The sequence below is a fragment of the Xenopus laevis genome, chromosome 1S (genome assembly GCF_017654675.1).
Source record: "Xenopus laevis strain J_2021 chromosome 1S, Xenopus_laevis_v10.1, whole genome shotgun sequence".
NCBI lineage: Eukaryota > Metazoa > Chordata > Amphibia > Anura > Pipidae > Xenopus > Xenopus laevis.
In genome coordinates, this window is record NC_054372.1 from 129,239,249 (window position 1) to 129,258,833 (window position 19,585).

Genomic DNA, 19,585 nt, shown 5'->3' on the forward strand with positions numbered 1-19,585 from the left:
CGATGAAGCAGCTTCTTTCCCAGGGTAAAGGTGTGTGAGTGGTGTGTGAAAGCCAGTGGACCTGTGTGTGTGTGTGTATCTATGTCTGTGTGTAAAAGTAATTGTTAGTGTTAATGTGTGTAAGGTCAACTGTGTTTAAGAAGATCTGACACACCCTGTGTGTGAGTTATAGAGACTATAATGAACCTGTGTGTAGCTACATTCATTATTGAATCTTATAGGTACAGGTTACCTATGGGTTTTGTCTACAACCATTCTCCCAGTGCATTTGCCACAAAGCACATTAACCCCCTACAGATCCTTGCCCTGCTGCTCCATTGAATCACCCTCCTATCTATGGCCTCACTCTATTCACTGTCCTCTATTACCCTTTCCCTTCTGATTCTGCTGAGTTACCCCTACACTCATCTCTTTATTGCTAATAACTCTCTGCCTCACTCTATATATTTGTAGAGAAAGAAATATCAATACTATTCTAATATACATATTTGCACCTCACCCCTCTCCTTCTCATGTCCTGTATCCACCTTGTTGTTTCTTTTTGGATGATTCTTATCTTTTAACCCCTCTGCCACTCTGTAAACAAAGCTTTCCCCTAGATTGAAACAGAATGTATAAACGGATTCAATACTAGTGACATTTTGTTGTGCACAGCCTCATGAAAATAAGTAAATTCTTATTGAATTCTCATGAATTGAGTTGTCTGAGCTCACTAAAGACATCTTTTGCTACTGTTAAAGGCGTAGTTTATCGGCGACGTTGTGGAGGAAGCAAATGAGCATCCCAGGTTAAACAGCAGCGAGGAGGAACCGCTTGGGGAGGACTTTGCTGAAAATCAGATCTGCGGGAAGCGTCTTTCCTATCGAATCGTCTAGAGAATACACAGACGGGTCCCGAGGAGCGGAGGGGTAGAGTATGCTTTGTTGCAGTTAAAACCTACCTAATGCTATCACTGCGTATGCAATACGGGGACTGAATCTAAAGTTGTCCAGCTATATAGACGTTTGCCCACACAAATGAATTCCTTCAAAGTGGTTCCAATTACACACAAAGCGCTTAAGATTAACTCAACTTTGCAAAAGCGTTGTGACAATATCTCAAAAGAGAAAAAGTTTTGCTGCACTGAGGATTAAAGTGGGTTAAGATTCTTTTTGGTTTTGGAAATGTTCATTAATATTAATCTCACGCACCATCAGCTATTGCTGACTGAGTGGACTCTCATAATACGCAATAGAGTGCACAGCCTCTTTTATTAATATTTGCAGCTCAAATATAAATTTATGCTGGCTTAGTTAGGTTCAAGTGCAAGGTACTTAAAGTGCTGGATATTTCTCTACAGATATACATTAAAGGAAAACTATACCCCCAAAATGAATACTTACGCAACAGATAGTTTATATCAAATTAAGTGGCATATTAAATAATCTTACCAAACTGGTCTATATATCTAACTAAATATTGCCCTTTTATGTCTCTTGCCTTGAGCCACCATATTGTGATGGTCTGTGTGCTGCCTCAGAGATCACCTGACCAGAAAAACTGCAGCTCTAACTGTAACAGGAAGAAGTGTGGAAGCAAAAGACAGAACTCTGTCTGTTAATTGGTTCAAATGACCTAACATGCATGGTAAATATATAATTAATCCTTATTGAAAGCAATAAGGATTAATGATAACTCTGGAGGTTAATTGGCTCATGTGACCTAACATGTAGGGTTTGTTTGGTACGTTTATGTGCACTGTGAATCGTAAGATCCCAGGGGGAGGCCCTTATTTTTTAAAATGGCAATTTTCTATTTCGGATTACCCAATGACACATACTAATAAAAAAGTATATTATTATAAAAATAGTTTATTTATATGAAGCACGGACATGTTTAGTTATGTATATATGGACTATGTATAAATATATATAAAGGGAATCATATAATAATCTCTCTAACACTTTATTTACTAGTAGGTCTCTCCAACTGACGCAAAGCCATCCATTCTGATTAGAAGAAAGGAGGTTCCACCTAAATATTCGGAAGGGTTTTTTTACAGTGAGAGCTGTGAAGATGTGAGATTCTCTCCCTGAATCAGTTGTACCGGCTGATACACTAATGTTTTTTTTTTTACCTTCCTCGTGATCAACTAGTAGTTAGGCAGGTTAAATTAGAATTAAAAGGTTGAACTTAAAGGACATGTATCTTTTTTAAAACCTAACTCACTATGTATGTTATCTTCTGGCACCTTATATGATGATATTTAACTTTCAGTCAGTCAGATAGGATGAGATGTACTGTAGGCTATAGGTTAGATATTCTTGGTGAATGTTTATTTTTATATCTCTGTATCTTTGTGATCAGCTAAGGGGGCCCTTAGATCAGACTGGGTACTGCCAGATCTTAATGACAGGTCCCAGTGCTCGTATCTGGACTAGAAAGAGTTCCATACATATTTGTATACATTTGAATAAAAATGTATGTAGTTGTACAGGCAGTATTATAATTTTCAGTGCTTGACTAACACTGAATGTATCTGTGTTGTTTTATAAGTATTATTCTTTATTATTTCTTGTTTTCTTTTTAAGCTCCAGTTATATCAAGAGTTTACAGATGCTCTATTTCTTCATGCAAAAGTGTCAGGACTTGCTGAAACGGGGATCCTGGAGCCAGTTCCGTGAGGAGACGTTGCAGATGAGATAATCATTTTTTTTGTACTCATATTGGATGCATTGTCGTTGGGTCATTTTTCAAAACATCCATTTAGAATTAAAATTTGGTTGGTGCCATTACGCACACAGTTTTGTCAAACAGTATAGTAGCCAAGGCAGTTAGCATGCCTTGTACATGTTCCCTATGGTGGTAGGTGGTTAGAAAATTCTCAGTAAACCGAGTATGAAGTCCAGATCTGTCTTTGGTCAGAGCTTGCAATCTGCACAGAAATGGTTTTTAACTGACCTCCGGCACTATTCAGCCTCATAGCTAAATTCTGTTAACCTCCATCTCTGTGTGTGCTTTGCTTGGGTCTGTTACAGATGCTCATACCCTTCTCATGCTGCCTCTATTCAGCATGCACGACTGATTCGCCCTCTGACATTCCTCTTCTGGCTGTCATGCTCAGACTCCACTCCCTTGGCTAAATCCAGCAGCAGATAAGAAACTTTTCAATTCTGGCTATGAGTGTCTGAAAAGTTTGAGCCATGCAGTGAGCCGTTTTAAATCACCTTAAAACTTTATCTAGAGATGCGCACAATGCAAGTCAGATTTACGGCATCCTACCTGATGTTCGCGGGCCACAAAAGAAGGACCAGCAGGCCTGCAGGCCTCCAGTTGGACAGCGCTGACTTATAAGATTGTTTAGACTATGGTATCCTGAGTAGCTATAAATTGCAAGTGCTTTTTAGCAATATATAATGAAAGTACTTAATTAAAATTATTTACTTAACTATATATATTGTAAGGGTTTAGGTAGCTGGGATCAGTTTCCTGGGGACAACACAGCCCATGGCACAAGCACAACTCGTGAGAGTATAGTCTCTTTTTGGCAGTTTATTATCACTTGCAGCAGAATAAACAAAACAAACAATTCAAAATAAAATCCTTGCCACTTAAAGGGGAAGGAAACCTAGTCGGCGCAAACCCCCCACCCCCCACCCGTTTGTTGCCCACCCTCCCTCCTCCCCCTGGCCTACCCGTCCTGCTGGACAAATGCCCCTAACTTGTTACTTACCCTTCTGCGCAGGTCCAGTCCAGGGAGTTCACAGACGACATCTTCTTCCACGCAATCTTCTTCCTGCTTTGAACGGCGCATGCGCAATAGGATCATTTCGCCGGTACGATCTACTGCGCATGCGCGTGACTTTTGGTGCATGCGCAGTAGATCCGTACCGGCGAAATGATCCTACTGCGCATGCGCCAAAACGCCGTTCACAGCAGGAAGAAGATCGCGTGGAAGAAGATGTCGTCTGTGAACTCCCTGGACTGGACCTGCGCAGAAGGGTAAGTAACAAGTTAGGGGCATTTGCCCAGCGGGACGGGTAGGCCAGGGGGGAGGAGGGAGGGTGGGCAACAAACGGGTGGGGGAGTGGGGGGTTTGCGCCGACTAGGTTTCCTTCCCCTTTAATGGGCTTCTAACTAATACAGGTCAGTTCTCCTAACTAACTAACAGGAGTAGGCCTACTACCTGTATCCTCAAACCAAATGAGAAGTTAGTACAAACAAAGTTCCAACCTTGTAGAGATTCCAAAATCTCTCTGTGCTCACACAAACAGCTTCCCTGTGTCTTTCTTTCTCAGACGGTAGCCCTCTCACTCTGGCTTGAGCTGCCTTTTTAATTATTCACCTGAGATGCCTCAGGATAACACAAAAAACCCGGGCTGGATTAACAGTCCCGGAACCACTCTTTTAGGAACCTGGGGCATAAATAAGCTCCGTCCTGGACTTTCCCAGGTATCCTAGTGGTGACCGTACCACAATATATATATAATTTCAGTTCAAACTTTGGTGAACTCCACCCTTTAAATGAATTATTTATCAAAACTAACTGTAAAATCAGACAGTTCATTGAGACTGTTTGGGGCCAATGTTTATAATGTATAAACCCAGTAATTCTCTTTTTTTTATAGTTCATTAATTATGTTAGATTTAATTACAGTATAGTTCATTTGTTCAATGCCTAGGACTTCCAAACTTGAAGGATCCCCTCTATGATAATCAAAGAAATGTTTGGGCAGTCCATATGATCTTTCCATACCCATAATTTTTTTCCTATATTCCCTAAATCTATCCTTTAATTTCCTCTTTGCTTGTCTTTATTCCTCTATGTTTGGAATAGATATTCTCCTTTACCAAGTTAATACACTTGCTCATAGTCTGCAGAGAGAAATACCATAAGACAATGATCAACGATCATTTAGCCCTATGGCCGAACAATCAGATTTGACTGATATCGTCCCCCTTTGGTGGGCATATCAAGTCAAGATCTGCTCTTTTGTGCTCCCAGCGTCACGTTCACCTTCCGAAATGTATTATTCTACACATTAAACACAGGGTGCAAAAACAGCTATAAGCAGCTGTGATTTTGTACAATGTATGTGTTCAATCACGTACCTTAAAAAATGGGAAGCCATCCCATTGAGAAGAAAATGCAACAAAATGTTTCAGGCAGTTTGGGAAAAGGGAGTTGAGAACAAAATTACAGGTATGAGATCTGTTATCCAGAATGCTCTGGAACGGGTTTCCTGGTTAAAGGATCTTTCTGTCATTTGGATTGTCAAACCATACGTCCACTAGAAAACAATTTATACATTAAATAAACCCATTAGGCTGGTTTTGCCCCAATAAGAATTAATTATATCTTAGTTTGGATCAAGTGTGTGGTGCTGTTTTATTATTACAAAGGGAATCATTTTGAAAAATCTGGATTATATGATTATAATGGAGTAAATAAGAGATGGCCTTTCCGTAATTCAGAGGTTTCTAGATAACGGGTTTCCGGCTAACAGATCCCATACGTGTATTGGTTCTATCGGTTGTACTGCTCTCCCCCCACATCATATTGTGCTTCTGTCAGACCCCAACCTTGATAGTTTAAGTCCTAATTTGCTATTGGTTGATGACTTTGACCGCCTGAATTTTTTATTTTTCAGATGCATTTGGCTGCTGATGGGCAGCAGTACTGTAGCACCTCAACACCCTGATAATCACGCCACTGCAAATAGGTTTCTGCTACGACATGATCGGAACATCTGAGCAGGTGGGGGATTGCAAGCCGTCCTGACCAAAACCACTGCCGTAAACATGCTGAAAGGGGCACCAAGAAGGAGAGAAGGACTGAGAAGAGCTTGAATATGGCAGGAAGGATATGCACAATTGTGAGTACTGAAGCAATAGTAAGAGGTAATGTGAGTGTGCATGGACATACTGTAGGACTTTGCTAGGGACAATATGGAAATCTGCTCATTTGGCCTCTTATCCCCATTACACTATAGATTGCTGTTAACACTTTGTTCCACATCTGTTCTTAACCATGGCCTTCCCAGCTCAGGTGTCCCCCGGGATATGTCTGTCCCCCGCTTAACCTCCTATTTCTTTAGTTGGGGTTATTCAGTCTAGAGCAGCCAGCCTGATATTTATCAATAGGGTTGTTTGTGGGTCAGTGGCCAAAGGGATACTCAGGTTATGGGTTTTGTCTTTGAGAAGCCAATACGGCATAGGTTGTGGTTTTAGGATCAAAAAACGTTTACCGGTTTAGTTGCACATCTCTGCACTCTCTCCAGCTATATCTTTATAAAGATAAATTCAGATATATCTTTGTATAGGACTTGAGCCCAAAACTGCGCTACATACTCAAGGTGAAGTACAGCATTTTAGTTGCTTTAGTAGCCCCTGAATGACACTGCCTGAATTACTCTTTTAACTGATAAAAACAATAGGTATCCCTGACCATGGGATTGTGTATATAGGAATACAAAATGGTTTCAGGATTATGGGCTTTAACTGTGTGATAGGTGTAAAATCTTGACCCACACACACACACACAGAAGGCTTTGCTTGTAGTCTTTATTCAAGAGACTGCCGAACTGCCTAGCCGGCTCCACATGAAACGTGTCATAACCATAGAATCCTAGGATACTCTAGAATTCTCCCTGGACTGCTGTAGAGGGTGCCCTCTAGCGTCAGCAGTGCTGCCTAGCAATAAACATAAACAAGGCATAATAAGCATGACCTTAGAAGGGCTCTTACTAAACACTACATCCCTCCCTTATTTCAAATTAGAAACACATAAACAATATAAAAAGCAGTAGAAAAACAGATAATAATGGTGACTTTCAAGTTCTAGCCTCATATATTTAGGTCTCAAAATCTTTCAGATATGCAGGAGGTTTTCTACCAGTTCTCACTGGTAGTCATTGCTTGTTTCAGCATTCTCTTGAAATAGCCTTTGCAAAGGCAAACCAGCATCCTCGTCCTCAATGTTAGATCGTACTCGATTCTGTTCAGGAATCCTTTTGAAATAGGAAGCATTTCAAGTGATACTGTGCTGATCATTTTCTGCAGTCATCTTAGAGCCCTTGATATCTGTAACGTTATATGGTTGTGTATCATACAGAGGATCCAGTTTGTGCCTTCTTTGTTTCTCCCACTGCCAAACCAGAAGGTCTGGCATGTTGATGGGTGTCAGAATATGCTTTCATTTTGGATTTATCCAGAGTCTCAGTTTTGCTGTCACCAATGTCTGGGATTTTAATCCTGAGTTTGAACAGTAGCTCTGCAGGTGATCTGTCTGTTTGCAATGTGGAGTGGACCTGTAGTCTCTGAGAAAAGAAAACAGGTTTTGCCTACATGGCACCATTCAGATGTAGAAACGTCCCCATCGTGCGCATGAACCTTTCAACCTTCCCATTTGCTTGGGGCCACAGTGGAGTTATGCGCTGGTGCTTAAAGCCTAGGTATGAAGCAAAGTTCTTGAAGTTCTTGATCTCCATTGAAGGGTGGGCCATTGTCTGTTTTTCCAGTCTGTGGGATGCCCAGCAAGGAGAACACTTTGTCAAAAGTCGGTAAAACTGTAACAGAGGAAGCTGATCTAGAACAATCTCTACTACTGGGTATCTGGAGTAATCATCAATGTTAACCAACCAGTATTCGCCGGTATGGAATGGCCTGTAAAAATCAACTCCCACATGACACCATGGGGGGTTCCTTTTGTGTACCAGGCGTTGTTGCCTGACATGCAATGCATCTTTGCACCGTCATTTCTGCTCGCTGATCTATGTTAGGAAACTATACTTTTTCTATAAGAAGTCTTTATATTTTTACTGTGCCCTGTTGTCCTTCATGTGCTAAGGCCAACACTCTGTTTTGTAGACAAGCATTCGACTACCTCTTAAAAGGATGTTGTTATCATCATTTACTGTTAGCTCCTTTGCAAATCTTTTGAATGCCTTTAAAGGAGAAGGAAAGCTACGGAGGCATTTTATTGCCAATAGAGTAGCTGCAATAGTGCAAGCTATTATGCTATATTTATTCTGTAGAATGTTTTACCATACCTGAGTAAAAAGCTCTAGAAACTCTCTGTTTGTTTAGGATAGGAGCTGCAGTATTAATGTGGTGTGACATCACTTCCTGCCTGAGTCTCTCCCTGCTCTGGGCTCAGATTACAGTAGAGAAGGGAGGGGGGTGGGGAAGAGGAGCAAACTGAGCATGCTCTTGCCCAGGGCAATGAGGTTTAAGCTGAAGGCAGGAAGTCTGATACAGAAGCCCATGTGTACACAATAGAAGGAAAGAAATGCAGTGTTTCTTTTGACAGGGGACTCAGAGCATCATTACTTTGGGTGTTTACTGGTATATATAGATGGACCTATCTGACAAGGCTTACTTAGTTTTAACCTTTCCTTCTCCTTTAAGAGTATACTAAGGCAAGGTAGTCTCGGGGAACATGATTGGAATTGTAGGATAGTGTCTAGTGTAAGGCACAATGTTCTGCGTGGACTATAACTGTCAGCTGCTTTGGTATATTTATGCATATTAGGCATTAAATTGTTCAGTAGACCTTTGCAATTCATATGTTTTTTAAAGGTTAACTTTGTTTTCAGAAAAAGATAAAACATTTAATAAAACCAAATATAACCAAAAATAAGTTCACATTCATATTTAGCATGGTTTCCCGTTGTATGTAAGAAATTGGGTGAGATAAATGTGACAAATTGCAATATTTTAATCGAGTATCCACAAGGTGCTGTCGATTATGGGGTCTTCACATACCATGTACTTCAATAAAGCTATGTACATTGGGTTTCAAACTGTTGAAGGCATTCATATTTAGCATGATTTATCTTGGTTGTGATTAGTGGGTGATATGATGCTGCAAAATGGAAGCTTTGAGGTGATTTTCAGAAATGTAACAGAGATCCCCACATTTAGGAAAGCTTTTCTGCTTGGTACTTTGGAGTTAATCAAACCCATTTGGAATCAGGAGAATGTGTAATTTCCAAAAATATATGGCTGTCTGGGGTGAATGTACTTTTTTGTAGTTCTACCCCTTATACAATGCTGTAAATGTGTTGATTTTGCAGTAGCTGAAATGACAGATCAAATTTGGGTGTCTTAATTTTGGGGGCCCTATCTGCCTATGCACATTGGGCATCAAACTGTTAATTGGGCCCCAAGAGTTCATACAGTATTTAGGGTATTTTATCTCGGTAAATAATGATATGTGATATGTGTGCAAAATGGAAACTTTGAGGTGATTTTCTGAAATTTATCAAAAATCGCCAAATTTAGGATGCTTTGCAGCTTTGTGTCGTTTTGAGAAATATATGGTTTTCTGGAATTAACAACCTTTTTTCTATGTTTGACCTTCATAAAATGCTTTAAATTTATTGATTTTTGCAGTGTCTAGGATTAAATAAATAATATCACTTATGGGGGGTGTCTTCATTTTGGGGTCCCTATATGCCACACACTTAGGTAAACCAATACATATTGGGCATGGAACTGTTCAGTGGAATCCAGGTGTTCATATTATCATGTTTTCTTTTGGTACCTAATGCGATAAGGGAGATAAGATGCTAGAACTTGGAAGCTTTGATACGATTTTCAGGTATTTCATCAAAACCATCTATTTTGGTTAAAGCATTGTGATTTAGTAGTTTGAGTAGAATAACATGGTTAAACATTCTGGATTTGTCTGAATGTGTAGTTTCCAAAACGTTATGGTTTGGGGGGGGAGTGGAAGCTTTGAGGCGATTTTCAAGTATTTAGTCAAAACCAGTAACTTTGGGAAAGTATTGCTACTCAGTAGTTGGTAGTAAAAAGACATAGTTACTCATTTTTGATTTCCTGAATGTGTACTGCCATTGTGTGAGCGAAAAGGCACCTTTCCAGGCTGTGTTTTAGAAAGATGTATTTGCTAACCCTCCTTTTGTTGTGTTGGGAGCCGTTTGCTCCAGGGCAGTCACCTATAAAAACCAGTCCTCTAGCACACAGTGGCATTACTTGGAGTTACAGGGCCCAATATCACTTTAGGACTCCCCTATATGTAAGGAATTAGACATATTATACACATATATTAAACTATTTAACAGTCTGTGTGTCAGGCCAGGGCTGCCCGTTAGGGGAACAAGTTACCTGTTCAGGGCCCCACTTAGTTTCACCTTATAGCAGGACATGAGAGACCCATTTAGTCTTACCCTGCTCTGTCTGTAGTTATGCCGATATTATTTGCATATAACATAGTAAGTAAGGTTGAAAAAAGACACACATCCATCAAGTTCAACCTTTTAGTTATTTTTAGTGTAATCTGCCTAACTGCAAATTAGGGGCAGGAAGGCAGAAAAAGAACCGTGTGCTTCGGCCAGGCACAAGGCTATCAAATCAAAACAATACATTTCTTATACCCCTACAAATGGAGTCCCTAAATGTTTTCCAAATGTGTACAATTGGAAAAGGACATTGCTTCAGAGTCTCCAGACATCATGAAAACCATTGCACAGTAGCAGTCTTGTATCTCCTCTCTAGATGAATTCCATTACCTTGGTGAAAACACTTCTCACTTCTAGATTTCTTATCTTATTTTGTCTTAATCAGTGACTATAGGGGCACAGACCTTGTATCTGTCAGGAGGGCCTGGGGCAACCAGTAAGGCCAGGTGAGAGGTAGGGTAGTGGGTTGCCAACGATTTGCTCATGTGACAGGTATTGGGGTGCTTGTTATGCCACTGGTCTGTTCCAAGGATTCTATTGTGAGAAAAAGTAGGTGACAGAGAGCAAGTTGTTGCATTTAAAGGCTTTAAAGAAATTAGAGATCTTTTATTCTTGTGCCGAAATCTGCCTCAATATGTGCAGCGTCAATACAGTTGCAACACATACTTGCTTCAATATGTGCCAAGCTGGGGACCTTGAGGACCAGTACACTTGAGTAACCAGGCTATCTTTTGCCCTATTTTTGGGGTGATTGCATCAGAACTTGAAATGACTCATTTTTAAGAGGATGCAAAGAGAGGTGATTATACAGTGTGTGAGGCTGTGGTCTAATAAACTGAAGTGGCAAAATATAATTGCAACTTTCTAAAAGACTGCCATGGGCTGTGGATTGCATTAATTAAGTTGGTTCTGTACAATTAGAACTGCATTCCTCCATGTGCCCTGCGGTGTTATAGGTATGAATTGGGCAGTGTATATTTTTTCACCATGTGCCCTGGTGGTATTATATGTTCCTTGGGGGCAATTGTGATTGGTGATTCAGTTAAAGCTTGGATACTTTATTGGACAAGCCTAATATCCACGGCTATAGTGATAAAAAAATCTAGAATGAATATAGATAATGGCAAATATACTGTAGATTATGTGAGTGTATGGAGGGGTCAGCGTGAGTTTGTTTATGGATGCTGGTTTTCATTTGGAGGGGTTGAATGTGATGGACTTCACATTCAACCCACTTCACATTGACTGGTCAATCAACCGAACTTAGCTCTGTAACTATGTATAGAAGGGTAGATGGTCTCAGTCATAGGGATTGTAACAGTGGCAGAGTAAGGCATGTGTATAGTGATGTTGTCAGGTATTGGGGCTGTAACTTTGTTATAGGGAGTGTAGTAAGGCAACATGGTTCCAGCGAAAGTGATTGTAACTGGGTGATCGTGTGTATAGTAATGAAACATGGTGGGATATTGAGTATAGTAAGGCAAGATGGTCTCAGGAGAAGTGACTTTAACTGTGGGACAGTGTGTTTAGTAAGGCATCATGAATAGGGACTGTAACCTCTGGGATAGTGTTTATAGTAAGGTGAGATGTGTTCAGGAATAGGGGCTGTAACTGTGGGATAATATGTATAGTAAGAAAACATGGTCTCAGGATTAGAGACTGCATCTCAGGGATTGTGAGAATAGTAAGGGAAGACGGTCTTTATGGTAAGGCAAGGAATAGGCAAGTGTGGGAAAATGTATATAGTAAAGCAATACGTTCTTTGGGGAAGAGACTGACTGTGGGATAGTGTTTGTTTGTGCGATTATGAGTATAGTTAGCAAGATGTAAACCATAATACAAACAGGCAGGCACTCAATGGAACACTCCTCCACAATCATAGGCCTATTGTTAAGTGTCTGTGATGAAACAAAATGCATATGGCTATGCCATGAATACCAAATAAACTGATAATCTGTTTACATGTCTGTGTGGAGGTTTGTATAACGGTTTGGATCCACTCCCCTAGCTGAAGGTTCAGGGAGGTGCACCTGGACCTCCTCTTATACTGGGTGAGTCTACAATGACCATTGTTCTACTTGCTATATAGTAGGCAATATGGTCTCAGGGTTTGGACTATAAATGTCGGATAGTATGTATAGTAAGGCAAGGATTAGGGACTGTAACTGTGGGAATGTATGTGTAGAAGAGGAGATGGTTTCAGGAATAGGGATTGTAACAGTGGGATCATGTGGAGTGTAAGGCAAGATGGTCTTCAGGATAGTGGTTGTAACTGTGGAACAGTGTGTATAGTAATGCAAGATGGTATCAGGTATTGGGGCTGTAACTGTGGGAAAGGATGTCCAGTAGGGCAATATGTTGTCAAGGAAAGTGTTTGTAACTGTGAGATAGTGTGTATAGTAAGTTAAGAGGGTCACTGAAGTGGGGACTGTAACTCTCGGAAATATGTATACTAAGCCAAGATGGTCTCAAGAATGGGGGTTATAACTGGGTTAGCGAGTATAGTTTGGCAATATATTCACAGAAATAGAAGCTATCATTTTGAAATAATGTGTATAGTAAGACAATATGTGTCTTGTGGTAGTGGATGTATCTTTGGCTGTATCTTTGATATAGTGTGTGTAGTAAGGCTAAATTATGTCAGGGATTGCAACTGTAGTCCTTAACCTTTTTTGCACCAGGGACAGGGCGAGAGTCTATAAACATAGGCACCGGAAGCTGGCAGTGCTAGGTTGTGGGGAGAGTAGGAGAAGAGCTCAACCTGGACCCGCCGTGACGTGAAGATTTGTGCAGGATCCTGCGGGTTTCAAGCTGGCTAGAACCTGCGGGTTTTGGGCCGGCCCACACATCACTACTCTATATTCCTTTACTATTCCGAAAAGGGCAATTTGCTCCTCTCTGCTCCAGCAAAGTTACCAGTTGGGTGATGATCTGGGCAATCTTTCTCTCTTACAAACCCGAGTCAGAGGGAGGATTAAGCTTGTAAAACCAGTGTTTGGGTCTTGGCAGTCTCTCTCCTTTGAGATTAATAGTGGCTTGGATGATTTCTTAAACAAGCACAGTAAGTTGCTATAGGTACTGGTACAGTATATATATAGATATATATGTGAGAATATTAGATTGGTCATTATAAATATTTGTGCAGATATGTGCACTGGGATTCATTTGGAGGGTTTGTTTTTGATGGACTTTGATCAACCCAAGATTGTTAATAGAGAGGCAAAGGTTAGGGATCCTAACATAGTTTGGTGTGGGGCCCAGTATCTTTAAGTGTGTGTGCGCACGCAGGCTGGTCAGATTAATATCAATGGAGCACCGGCACTGAGCAGATCTGCTTCTCTCAGCTTGACAATAGCCGAAACCTTCAGCCTGTGTGCCCATAGCCTCTTTAACTGCCAAGCACGTAGGTACATTTTGACAGGAAAATGCTCAAACTGCCAAGCACATAGTTCCTACAAGCTGAGCAGTATAGCGGTTCCTCACTGCACTAGCAGCGTTAAGCGCCATGCAGCAAGTCAAATGGACCCCCTAGGCACCTCGGTCCTGTTCTGACTCCTAACATGGGATCCATTACAGGAACGTCGCATAGCAAGACCCCTCATCCATTGCCCACCCACTCAATTGCTGCTGTACACGCTCTGTGCTCCTGGGACCCTCCAATGCTGCCATAGATCCTCCTGCATGCAGAAACTGTAAGTGCATTTTCTTTGCACATTTACACACATACATCCATTTACACATACACTACACATTTTACTAAGGCTATGGACAGCCTGCATATTTTTAAAGGCTGAGAGAAGCAGATCAGCTCAGTTCCCCTGCTCCTTTGCCTCTCATTAATTGTTGTAAATGTGTTGATTTTGCTGTATCTGGAATTACAGAAGCTCATGTAGGATGTCTTAATTTTTGGTCCCCTATATGCCACATGCTGAGGTAAACCTATGCATATCAGGCATCAAACTGTTTAGCGGACCCCAGGGATCATATTTAGGGGGTTTACTCTGGTTTCCTAATAATATGTGGGAGATGATGCTGTAGACTGGAAGCTTTGAGGTAATTTTTCAAAAATTTCACACATTTTGGAGTAGTTTGGAGTAGAAGGATATTTTTACCCATTTTGGATTTGTCAGAATCTGTTCTTTCCAGTAATTTGTAATTGTTTTCTAGAGTAAACCCACTGTTAGTGGAATGTTTGGTCTTGAAATCAGAAGTAAGCAGTTCATCATCACAACCCCGCCACTTCCAGTCTTTGAAGAAAATTGCCACCTCCAGTGCCACCCCAGTAGATACACCATTGAAAGCTCCAGGAGAGACACTATAACCCCAGCATGATTAATGGGTTTTTTTGTACTTTGTACATATCGCCTAGGAACCTTCAGCTGTTGTTAAACTTCAACTTTCAGCACTTCTGTCAGCCTACCCCTGAAGTTCTATAAAGGGCTACATGTTGGTTATTGGATTTAAAGGAGAACTAAACCCCCTTCAATAAGCCCCCCTAAGCTTCCAGGCATTGCCCCCTCTCCCTCCCCACTTTAGTGGAAAAAAAACCTTTAAAAAATTCTCACCCTTACATGCAGAGAAAGGCAGCGGAGCTCCCGGTTACCATTTTGCAGATCTTTGTGTAATCTTCGGGTCTCAATGACGATTTACGCATGCGTAGTTGAAGCCGATTCCTGACTTGGCCCAACTGTGTATGTGGAGACTCGAAGACTACACAAAGATCCGCAAGATAGCGACCAGGAGCTCCACTGCGCTTCTCTGCATTTCTCTGCTTTCTCCTTTAATACCAGCAGCCATTCTGTAAGTGAGCCATACGTATGTATAAACTTAGGAGGTTGATCCTGCTGAATTCTAGTTAAACATCTCTGGTTGATTTCCCATATCTTTTATTCCCAACTCTGTGTATAGCCTCTGTAGCTTCTGTGTTTCTTCTTCTATTCTCCAGCTAGCTCGTCCCAACCTTCCTTATTACCTCCCCCATATGGCCTTGCAAACAATGGAGCATGTAAATGTAGGGTTGAGAAGGAATAGCATACTCCACCACTGCATTAGTAGGACCCACCCCAAAAGGTTGTGGCATTCCCTTATATCAAGCACATCCATATAATAAATAACTGGTATAGTGTCAGTGAGCTGATGGGAAGTGGTTAGCTTGCCAATATTAAGAAAGGGGTGCAGTTCTGGAAATGCTCTTGCCTAATGGCCTATTGAGTAAAGCAATAGTGTAGTTATTATTAAATTTTTAGAGTTCAGTGGTATCTATCACCCCCTAACACAATTGCTCATTCACCTTTAGCAGAATGAGGGTCAGAAAACCTTCCCTCAATATGCACCATAGGGATTCAATAAAAACACAAAGACATGTTTCTGAGAAAACCTGTGAGTGACACAGGATTTATTGATATCAACCAATTGGTGGTTAGGCATTCCTAACAGCGAATGATCCAGAAGAAGGCAAAAAACCTGCAGCACTTGGGATAATGTGCACTGAGGGTAAAAATTCCTTCCTGACTCCAAACGGCAATCGGTTTTACTCCCTGGACCATGGCTTCATATGTACTATCAGTGTATACTAATTCCCCTGCCCACCAATCTCCACCTACACATGAACCCACCCAGACCCTCCAATGCATACATTCACCCACCCCTGTATACATACAATAGCCTCTCCCTCCACACAATCTGGACACAAGCAACCAACCCACCACAATCCACTATGCACGCACCCAACTCCAACATATGCACCCAATCCTCTACATACGCACCCACCCCCAACATATGCACCCAATCCTCTACATACGCACCCACCCCCAACATATGCACCCAATCTAATGTACTAAAATCTGTGGCTTTCTTCTATGTTCAATAAAATGCTACACTTCAATGTGTTATATGTAACTGTTTTCATTGCTAATATCAGTACATATAGTTTTCCTCTAGTCGTTTCCTTAAGAGGTAAACACCTGTATTTGTGTTCTTTCTGGATTTTTTTTTTTTGCTGATGGAAAAGGCAAGTGTAGAGGGAGACTGAACTGAAGACCAGAATGGGGAAGTGGGGGGGGGAGAAAGAGTTGTGATGGCGGGCCGGAGGGAGGGGGAGCAATACTACACAGGGGTTGTGTGAAATGAAAGGGAAACCAGAGAAACATGATGTGAATGGGGAGCGAGACATAATGGAGACATAGGAGTAGGAATAGCGAGAACTGAAAGGGAAGTAAAGAAAGAAGTTTAGAGGGAGTGAGGCAATAGGAGCGTAAGTACAAGCTGAGTCTGGCAGTCTGATGAGAGGGGTGACAAGCAGAAGGAAAGCTGCAGAGAGAGAGAGAACAGCAGCTGCAAGTAATGTCTTTGGCTATAATTTACAGTTTCTCTAGGGAAATGACCCTACTATAGATATTAGATATATATAAATTACACAGATAACAGAAGATGCGCAAGGTCACAAAAGATTCCTCTTGGTTGAAAGCTTCCACCAAAAATGTTCTGTGTGGTCAGCGTTTACTTTGTGGCCTGCTAACTGCTAAACTGCAGAGAAAAGATGAGGATAATTGAGCTTGGTCATCTCTTGTTCTGTGTGCCCCATGCCTTAATATATAACTGTTTTATTTTATATACCTTCTAAGACTCCCAATCACCTGCCTTGGGTTGTCTATGTAGAGGACACTCAATTTTGGGGGTCTTAGGCAGACGTGGACTGTGTTTTTTGGTAAATGCCAAAGAGGCTGATTCCAGATGCCTACTTTTAAATCCCAGTCTGGACCTGAGTCTGAGTGTCCCTTTAGAACTTACCCGTCATTAGTGAGTGTCTCCATCATTCCCCTCTTGAGCCATGCAGCAGCTCACAAGAATATAATTGTGGGGAGCCCCCGGAGTCAAGGGAGTATAATCAGAAGGTTTTAAGACTCCCAATCACCTGCCTTAGGTTGTCTATATAGAGGACACTCAATTATAGGGGGTCTTAGGCAGACGTGGACTGACGGTCTGTGGTTTTTAGCAAATGCCAAAGAGGCTGATTCCAGATGTCTTAGGCAGTCACCATTCATTGAACTAATGGGGACTTTAAGGCCTTTGTGCATTTGAAATGCTAAGGCTAACTTTTAAATCCCAGTCTGGACCTTAATCTTAGTGTCCCTTTAGAACTTACCCGTCATCAGTGAGTGTCTCCATCATTCCCCTCTTGAGCCGTGCAGCAGCTCACAAGAATATGATTTTGGGGAGCCCCCGGAGACAAGGGAGTATAATCAGAAGGTTGTTTTTTTTTTTTTAATTAAAATTCATACTGCAGAAAACTGTATGGCAAGAACATACAGAGCGCAATGACCAGCATTCTAAAATTGAGGACAAGGATAACTAGGGTCTTAAATCCTGGTCCAATGTCCTGAGCCATCTTGTAAATGCTGCCCACAAAAGATTACTAAATCATCTATATCAAGATAATACTACAAACAATAAATGCAATCATATTAATAATATACTTTAATTTACTTCATCATTCCTCCTATATGGGTGTGTGCTTAAACAACAGGAGGAGAAAATAAGGGTAAATAAGACTGAGATGAATAGATCTGTAAAGAGAGAACATATAAAGAGAGAACATATAACTGAGTGGGATCAGATTAAGAAAAAGGCATGAGAATGAATAAATGAGGTAGGGGAAATGTACCTAAATATAGTTCTGTTTTTTGGAAGAGGTGCAAGCAGAGGTACAGCAATTTATTGAACATACCAATAAGCAGAACAGAAGATAACATAGTAAGTTAGGTTGAAAAAAGACGCGTCCACCAGATTCAACCTTTTAAGTCTATATATCACCTGCCTAAATTTCTCTGACATGACCTATCCTTCATAAATCCATGCTAAATGCTGCTTATAATGCCATTCGATAGGACAACATTTTCAATGTGATCCCTTAACAAGCCTTCAAATAATTTACCTGCTACAGATGTCAAACTTACCTATATTTACCTACATAATTGCCAGGCTGAGATAGTAATCCTTTTACAATATTGGAATAATATCAGCTTTCCTCCAGAATAAAAAATTGTCCGAATAAAAATACACACTATGGGGTTAATAAAGGAACTAAGGGGGAATGTTATTTGTTTTGCACAAAACAACTGCACGTTCACAACTTGCTTGCCAACGTTAGCAACCATGTTTGCGTAATTTTTGACGGATTAAAGACCTCAATGACTTCAAACAAATCATTTTGGCGAATGTTCACAGGATGTCAAATTTTGCAATCATAAAACCTTTTTTGCACCACAATATTTAACGAAAATCCAAAGCAGGTGTTAAGGCTAAAACTTTGCTTGGACAAAATGTGCAATGTAATATTTGCCAGCAACCAATTTCACATTGCGAGCAGTGCTAAAGATTAGCTAAGACGCCATTTTAAATAATGCTTGCGGCTTTTAATTACATTCCCCCCTAAGCATATTGCAAATGACCTAGTAAAAGAAAATGGATTCCATTCCTCAGCCATCTCTCTAGCCTGTTTTTAGAGATCCTTTATTTTAGAAATGTAACCTTCCACTATGTATTCAGAATCATTACCCAAGCCATTGGTAGGAGCATCTGGACACACACAGTCTGTTTCATTTAAAATTTCTGCTGTAGTCATATACATCTGTAATCAGCTTTTGTCGGTCAGTGAAAATTTTCTAGGAGACCATTGGTTTGCTCCATAATATTATTACATGTGGGACAGTGCCCAGAAACATATGGCAGTTACATCAGTGCTGTTAACAATGCATTAAATTAATTGGTTCTTAAATTGACTGCCATTGTCTGAAATGAGGGTGAGAGTGAGAAATGCCATGTCTTGGGAAAATGTCACCCAGCCTTCTCACCGCCACATTCACGCACCCAGCCCCCTCACTGACACATTCACCCACCCACCAGCCCCCTCACCTACACATTCACCCTACCCTCCCATCCCCTTTACCGACACATTCACCCACCCTCCCATCCACCTAACTGACACATTCACCTGCCCTCCCATCCCCCTCACCGACACATTCACCCACCCCTCCCATCCCCTTTACTGACACATTCACCCACCCTCCCATCCACCTAACTGACACATTCACCTGCCCTCCCATCCACCTCACCGACACATTCACCCACCCTCCCATCCCCTTTACCGACACATTCACCCACCCTCCCATCCACCTAACTGACACATTCACCTGCCCTCCCATCCACCTCACCGACACATTCACCCACCCTCCCATCCCCTTTACCGACAACATTCACCCACCCTCCCATCCACCTCACTGACACATTCACCCACCCTCCATCCACCTCACCGACACATTCACCCACCCTCCCATCCACCTCACCGACACATTCACCCACCCTCCCAACCCACTCTTTGACACATTCATCCACCCTCCCAT